Here is an 8209-nt window from a genome sequence, read left to right as displayed (position 1 = left end):
ATTTTTTTCGCTTTGACAGATAGAGGTTGCGAACGTAGCAGTATTCATTATCTGACTCGCCGCTTGACATTGTTTGCAACAACGATTTTCCGAAAGCGGTGACTTTCTGAACTTCTAACGATTCCTGCTTTTGCCTTATTAGAACCCTTGGATCAAAATACCGCAAACCTGAAGTTAGGTCCGGATAGATACGAATGTAATCTGGGGAATGGTATTTCAAAAGAAAATATTTACGTCATTCCGCAAAAACCGTAATGAATTTATCTCCTGAAAAATATGACTGTATGAACTGGCAATTTTGCTGCTCATTGACTCACTTCTTTGATTTTTTTATAATTTATAAATTATAAAATTATAAATTTATAAATTTTAGCCTTTTGAAAAATGAGACTACAAGCATGAATTCCGGAAAATTTTGGTCAAATTTTCGACCTATCAGTCTGATAGTATCAGATGTTTGCATTTAGTTGTTTAACTAATAGGCCAATCAAATATCAGAGAAAATCGATAAAAAAAGGTAAATTTCCAACCCTCCTTTTTTGAACGGTGTTATAATATTTTTCTGATGTCTGATTGGCCGTTAAGGCGAATGACAGATTTTGGGGATTTTTCAAAAAAGTGGCCTTAAGTTGCTTGGCCTTAAGTTAGGGTTTCACTGTACATCTGATTGGTCTAAAAATGGATAGAAATTCCCCGAAAAAAAATGCTTTGGACTTCATTTTTTTAGAAAGATTTAGGCGTTCTTTCTTTTCTTGTCATAATGCGGAAGCCATCTATCTCAGACGCTTTAGTTTTTAGAAAGTTCGCGAAAAGTTGAAGGAATGCCCTGACTTTATCAGAGCTGTAATTACATCGTGCTTCATTTTTAGACTTCCAAGTAGCAAGCGGATTTTTATTGAAGAATTCTAATCTTGAAAGCTTCAAAACTAGTTATCGCTACAGTAGCTACAGTGAAGATATGCGACTTGTAATTTGAGGGTCGTAACATGCATTATTTTATTCCTTGCGGTTGAATTTTAGGAAATCCGCACAAGATTTAAGGCGGTTCCATCCGGCTCATGACACTTGAAAATAAACTCGACAAAAACTCGGTACGTGTCTCCTTCCTTTTTAAGAAAATTAAGGGAAAAAAGGGGATTTGACGACTTTTTCGTTGAAAAAAACGTCAGCTTGACTCGGCAACCTGTGTATTAAACCTGAGTCAGGATTTGAAGATCTTACGGCTTCGCGATATTACTATTACAGTCTTTTTTTATCTACGTGCGAAGCCGCTTAGCTTTTCATTTAAGATATTCAAATCCTGACTCAGGTTTTATACACAGGTTGCAAAGCGCAGTCTTCAAGACAGCTGCTGTTTTTCCTTTTCCATCAGCAAATTTGATAAATTGTACATATGAAAAATGAGCAAATTAAATTTGCTGCACACTCTTATTCGAAATTTATTTCCGTAATCAAGCGATAAAGAAAGCAAGCCCGCCACGTGTGCTTATTCCAAACACTATTTTTTTCCAAGCGTTTTAGAAAACATGACCCTCGATTTCGAATTTACGGTATCTTTCCAAATCAAATAGATTTTCTTGGATTAGATAATTTGTCAAGTCAAATGTCAAAAATTTCTACTGAGTCTGTTTTTGGAAAAGCATTCAAAACGAAGTCGCTCGTGATTTCCAAAATCATTTCTGTGTCGTACATAAATTTGATATTTCTAAACTTTAGAATCTAAAGCAGATGCTTCTTCAACGTCATTAGTTACTCATTAGTTTTTGAGAATCAGTTTGAAAATTTGTTCAATTCAATTAACGGTGATTTTGATTTTTGATTTTGGAAATATTTGAATTGCGATTTGAGAAAATGCAAATAATAAAAATGCCATGCCCGCGCTAGCCCACCATCACTTTTCCCTTTTAGAAATTCAAAATACTGGGAGCTACAGTTTTTTGTCCATAGGTTCGCAACTGTACCATGATTGGGCAGGTGCTGAATGGAAAGTATAAAGTCCTTAGGGAACTTAAAGAAGCCAGAGAGGGGAAAATTTACTACGTTGTCGAAGAACAAGAAAATGGTAAGGAGGATTGTTTGAATAGCGATATTACCGTGGTATATGGTGAGTGTCGATGATGATGATTTTTTAAGAAAACGAGTTGAAGATGCTCAAAGGAATCGGCCTTCTCGGTCAAAAAGAAGAACACGATGCCAACTTAGAAATAAACTTGCTTCAGCAACTAGGGATGTTTCTAAGCGGGTACTTTTACTTTCCATCTAGCTAAAATCTACGCACGGCTAAGAAACTTCGGAAGATCATGACTACGTTGTCAAGCTTTTTGACAACTTTAAGTTCACTGCACCCAATGGAGTCCCATACCATGCCTTGATTCTTGAATATCTACCAGGCGGAGACCTGGCTCAGTTTTTCGAGAAAATGCTCAACAATGGTAAGCGTTTACTTTCAACAGTACAATAAGAATCCTTCAGAAGGTGGTGAAAACGAGCTACCTTGGGCTCAAAACGATGCTTTACGAATATCTGCCCAGCTGGTTCTTGCTTTAGGTAGTTTCATGAAATAAACAAACCAAATAATCAAATCTTAGGCTACATTCATGGAAAGAACATCATGCACCGAGACATAAAGCCCGAAAACATTCTCATGTCCGCTGATGGACAACAGGTGCAATGAAGACTCAGAACTGATGATATATTTGAGTTCAGGTGAAAATAGCGGACTTCAACATATCGCGGGTTGCCGAAGCTACGCTTCATACTGGTATTGCTGGATCAATGGAGTATTTAGCGCCAGAGATGATTCGAAATCAAGGAAATGCGCCAGCCTCATTTTCTCAAGATATATGGGCTCTCGGAATAACGCTTCAAATGTTATGTACATTTAGGGAAGATTTCAAATTTATTTCGAAATTGTATGAACATTTGCTTATGAAATCTCAACAGACACCCCTTTACTGCTGGAGATCACTTTCAAACGATGATGAACATCGTCCAAAACGTTCGAAATCCAGCAGAAGTCATCTTTCCCGCAATGGAGTCGTTGATTCAACGATGCTTGGTTGTTGAAGTCGGTGAGCGAGCTGAAAGTGCTGTAGCTTTGATGAACCATCCGACCTTGTCGAGTCTGATTGAGCAGCTAAAGAATAGAGTCTTGCCGAGAGACCTGACTTTTGGATTGACGAAAATTGATACCACGATGAAAATCAATGAGCTGCTCAATCGAGAAAATATCAGACTGAAAAATGAGAATGAGATATTTTCTCGAGAACGTGATTTGGCGAAAAAGAAAAATGAAAATTTGAAAGAAGAAAATGAAAATTTGAAAGCACAAAACGATTCTCTGAAAAAAGATCTCAATGAAGTCAGGCGAATCAACCAGAAACTGAACCATGATCTGGAAGCGATAAAAAACAAAGAAGATGCTTCCAAGAAAAAGAAAGAAGCTTATCGATCTGAAATAGAACGCTCTTTCGGATTTTCAAATCCTGCAATGAATGGCTTTGGTCATTTTCGGGGAAAAGACTCCAACTCAGTCCGAAAAGAACACGACGAGGCTGCTGTGCGACGAGTTTTAAAAGCAATGGCTGCAGGATTCACTAAATTTAATTTAAAGGAATCGGAGAAAATGATTTTCGTCACTATTAATATCGTATTTATTTTTCGACTCAATAAAATCCCAAAATGAGTTTAACAATGAAAAAATAGGATTAGATGTCTCAGAAGGAGGTTGGCGGATTCGAAATCAATCGAGTTGGAAGGGATATGGTGGTGATGATTTCTGTCGATTATGGCTAACGCATAACGGTGAGTTTTTTTATATTCGTAAAATAGGGGACTGCCTTAAGGATATAAGCTATGAATTTGAACTTTCGTAGCGCCTAAATGCGTTGTAGGATCATTTTCATTTCAAAAGCAATCCTACCTAAAAATGCACGCAAAACTCAAATCTGGTACTTTTAAAAATTTTTTATAGAAAATTTTCTTTTAGAGCGTTTTCAAATCTTACGATCTCGATTTCTCGAAATTTTTCCATTGAATCGCTAAAACTGAACCGTGTCTATTATTTCAATGATGTTAAGCTAGAAAATTGACGGGATTTTATTCTGAAACTTCCTCAAATTTTCATTCTAGCGCTTTCCTCTTCCTTTCTCGTGTTTTTCTTCTTTTTGTGCTTTTTCTCGTGCAACCAATCAAAGCGCTCCCCTCAACCGCGCCACTCTCACGGAAAAGAGGAGTCGAGAGAGCGAGCGCCCAGCGCGCCGCTTTTTACACTATTCACGCGCTGGGTAAGCCTCATGGAAATGGCTCTAAAATCGGTTTCTGTCGGAATTAGGAAAAATTAATCCGTCAATATTGTAGATAAGGGTTAAGAGAAGTTATTTATCGAAAAAACTCGACCGATTTAGTGGAAAAATTTCGAGGAATCGCGATCGTAAGATTTGAAAACGCTCTAAAAATAAAATTTTCTATAAAAAATTTTTTAAAAATACCAGATTTGAATTATGTGTGCATTTTTAAGTAGGATTGCTTTTGAAATGAAAATGATCCTACTTCGCATTTAGGCGCTACGAAAGTTCAAATTCATAGCTTATATCCTTAATCGTCGTTAAAACGTTGCATCGGCTGCTTTAGTCGTCGTCAACTTGTTGCATAGGACTACTTTAGCCGTCGTTAAAACGTTGCATTGGACTGCCTTAGTCGTCGTTTTGGGAGAATCTGGAAAGTCTAGAAACACTCTGAAAGCGCTGGTTGGCTCGCGCCTACCTATCTTGAAATTGAAAAAGGCAAGATGACTCAGACGACGACTACGGCAGCCAAATGCAACAAATTAACGACGACTAGAGCAGTCCAATGCAACGTTTTAACGACGACTAAAGTAGTCCTATGCAACAAGTTGACGACGACTAAAGCAGCCGATGCAACGTTTTAACGACGATTAAGGTAGTACCCTATTTTACCTTGATAAATTTACAGGAAATCCGGTCGATTGTGAAGTTATTGGAGAAGATATTGGTTTCGTTGGCTTAATGAACAAGAAAGTTGAAAAATTGCGACCAGATCACGACGGTCTTGTAAAATATAAAGCAGATTGCAACGAGTACGGTGCATGCTGGGGCTTCGTAAGATGGAATATTACAATTTATCAATAAGGCTCTTCACTGATATAAGCTGTTAACAGTTTACTTCTTATTTAAAAAAATAGGTCTCTCCTGATAAAATTTGCAAATTGAAAAATAATTACCTGAAGTTAAGGAGGTGTTGGGCGACTTGGCGAAAATTCGAATTTTAAAATTTTCTTTCCATTTTTAGAAAGCCCACATCAAGAGCATCAAAAAAGGTCCCTAGCTTTTTTTCTCAATGTCAACAAAAGTTGGTGAAAAACGGGATTGAAAATTGGCATTTCTATGAAAATTCGTGAAATTAGATTTTTAAAATCGTTTAAATGCAATTATTTTAATATTTTTAGAAAGCTTACGACTCGCTGAGTATTTTTATTCATTACAGTGACTCACTTATCTAACTGTATTACGAGTTAGTGCAATTTTAAATTTCATTTTTTTGACAATTTGAAACCCAATTTTCGATTGAAGTTTTTAAATAAGCAATTTTCGCGAAAAATTAAATTCCTTCAATTCAACCCGAGAACAGCGTTTGAACTTTCTTTTCAGCATCTAAGTTTTGAAAAATTAAAATATTTTCATTAAAAAATCGCGTTCGAAAATGACGCAAAATGACGATTTTCACGGACATGACATGGAGTCGAGGTCATTATGGCCAGAATCCCTTAATCATTTTTTCTGAAAAAATTTCAACTCTAGTTTAGGGTGCAATCTATAAATAGAAGAAGAGTTTTTAAAAATTTTATTACCCATCTGAGCCTGAGGGCTGTTTGAAAATGGTCAATTTGCCGAAATTTGCCCCACACCTCCTTAAAAAGCTACACTTTCCTGAAGAATATTTGTGTCCAAAAACAAGCGCGTATTTATCAGCAATAACACGGTCACTACTCGCGAACTCTTATCCAACTTATCCGTCTTGCTCTAGAATTATGACTTGAAGCAAAAACGCGAAAATACTGTTTTATAAAATCGAGATTATGAATCAGCTTCACGGGTGCTCGGAAACCGTTAAAAATGTCTTGAATTCTTCATCCTTCGAAATAACTAGGTTTTCGTCCGTTGAGGTTTTCAACGTGCCGAATTTTCGCGTTCGTTTTAATTAGAGGTCGCATAGGGGAAGAATAACAAAGTTCTGTTTCTCTCGCTTTCGGTTATATCTTCTCTTTTGTTTTTCTTGGACGGATTCGCCCCTTCCGACTTTTAAAAACGAGCCGCAGATCGGAACTCAAAGTTCAAACTTTTATTAATAAGAAATTCTCCTTCTTATTTGAAGATGTCAAATTGAAAAGTCTAAAAGAATGATCAATAAGAATTCCTGTTTAATTTCAAAGAAAGGTATCTAACTTGGAATTCTTAAAGCATTCCTTACTCAATAATTTCCTGAGTCTAAAAATATGAGCCTGAGTCTACCTCTTAGACTAAACAGGTCAAATTCGGGACCCGAATTTTCGACAATTTTAGCACCAGTTTGAGTCAGAACAAATTCAGCCCTCATAGACGCCCAAAGCGACGCACTTGTTAGATCCTTGAAATTCCAGTGCTCTCAGCAGTCCATTTCACTTCCGATAGAAAAATCGGGGTCCCTATTTTAACGGGTTTTCCAGCCTAAAACTTTTCATGTCTAAAATATCAGGAAAACCGTTTAATAAATGACCTTAATTTTCGCGAAAAATTTTCCCGTTTATTTCGGCCAGTAACTCCCATGTTTCTTAGGAGTTCCAAAAAATACTCATAGGGAACCTTTCCTTATCGCTGTTTGATAGAAGGAAGTGCTCTGACTCAGATAATTGCAGTTATCTGTCTTTTTTGGATCACTTGATGTTGGATAAACGGCGCGCTATCAAGACGTAACGGAGGTAGTTGTAAATTGAGGTCCGCATTACACGAGTCCCAAAACACTGCCGCATGGATGGAAAGTTTGGGCTTAGACGGATGTCATCATAACACAGAATTTAGATTTCATTTAAATTATCGAATCGTGCACCTTTTTCGGAAAGCTAGAAATAAACATATTTTTTCGTCAAAAAGCTTATTTTACAAATAAATTTCAAAAAGAAAAAAATTAGTCGTTTTCTCACGTGTTCAAATTAAAATTGGGAAGATCGCAAGAAAAGAGAAAAAAGGGAGAAAATAAATTCGAATTTTTGTGAAATTTTTTTTTCTGAAATCTGATTGGTTAACTCGCCTAGTGCCGAAATCTGATTGGTCTTTACTTTGACCAAAATTTCTTGAAAAATTATTGGATTTTTTTATCGATTTTTGACTCCTCTTCATGAAATCATGCATATTTTGTCACAACAACTGGCAACTTATCCTCAAAATTCAAAAATGAATTCTAAAATGACAGTGTGCTGAAAGCGTCTATACAAGGAGAATCGGATTTACTCGCACGTGGGCCAAATAGGACCCACTTCACTCGCTTCATAAAAAATGCTGTCCTTGCAAAACGAAAGCGAATTTCCAAATCGACTTTTTTAACTAAAGTGCGAACTGTCTCAAATTGCTTTGTCGAGATTCTCCTGGCTTTCAATCAACCATATGGGCCGACAATTAATCCGGAAGGCAGGGGTTTCGATTGTTGTTTACAAGAAAAAAATGAAGAAGATCTCGTGATGATTTCGGAATTGCAGGCTCCGTTCTCTGTGACCAAAGCTACCCTGAGAAAATACCGCCCCTTCCGGTTATTTTTTAAACAGATTATTTATAGATTTTTTTATGATTTATTGATTAATTGTCGGAGGCAGATAGCTTCTAACTTCCTTTAGAAATTCTTAACCCTCGAAAATGCCAATTTCAGATCGCTATCAAGTTCATCCGGAGGTCCCTTGGTCCGTTTTTCTTCCGTTCTGGGCGCGGCTCTAGAAAAATGCACGCACGTGGTCCCACAGCGCTCCTCCACCATCGACCCTTTGACATGGGCAAAGTGCCACCGTGTGGCCCAGAAAAGAATAAAAGTAAATTGTAATCCAGCTCACGCTTCAAAAGCTAAAAGCTAAAGAGAAATAGAAATGAAGCTGTTGGCAGCTGTCATTTCTTCGGCTTTGGCGGCCAGAGAGCCCGAGTAAGTCTTTATCAGCTTTTTTTTAGAT

This window comes from Oikopleura dioica, chromosome 1 (genome assembly GCF_907165135.1).
Source record: "Oikopleura dioica chromosome 1, OKI2018_I68_1.0, whole genome shotgun sequence".
NCBI classification, from domain to species: Eukaryota; Metazoa; Chordata; class Appendicularia; order Copelata; family Oikopleuridae; genus Oikopleura; species Oikopleura dioica.
The sequence above is the reverse complement of the archived record's forward strand: the minus strand, read 5'-3'. Positions refer to the sequence as shown.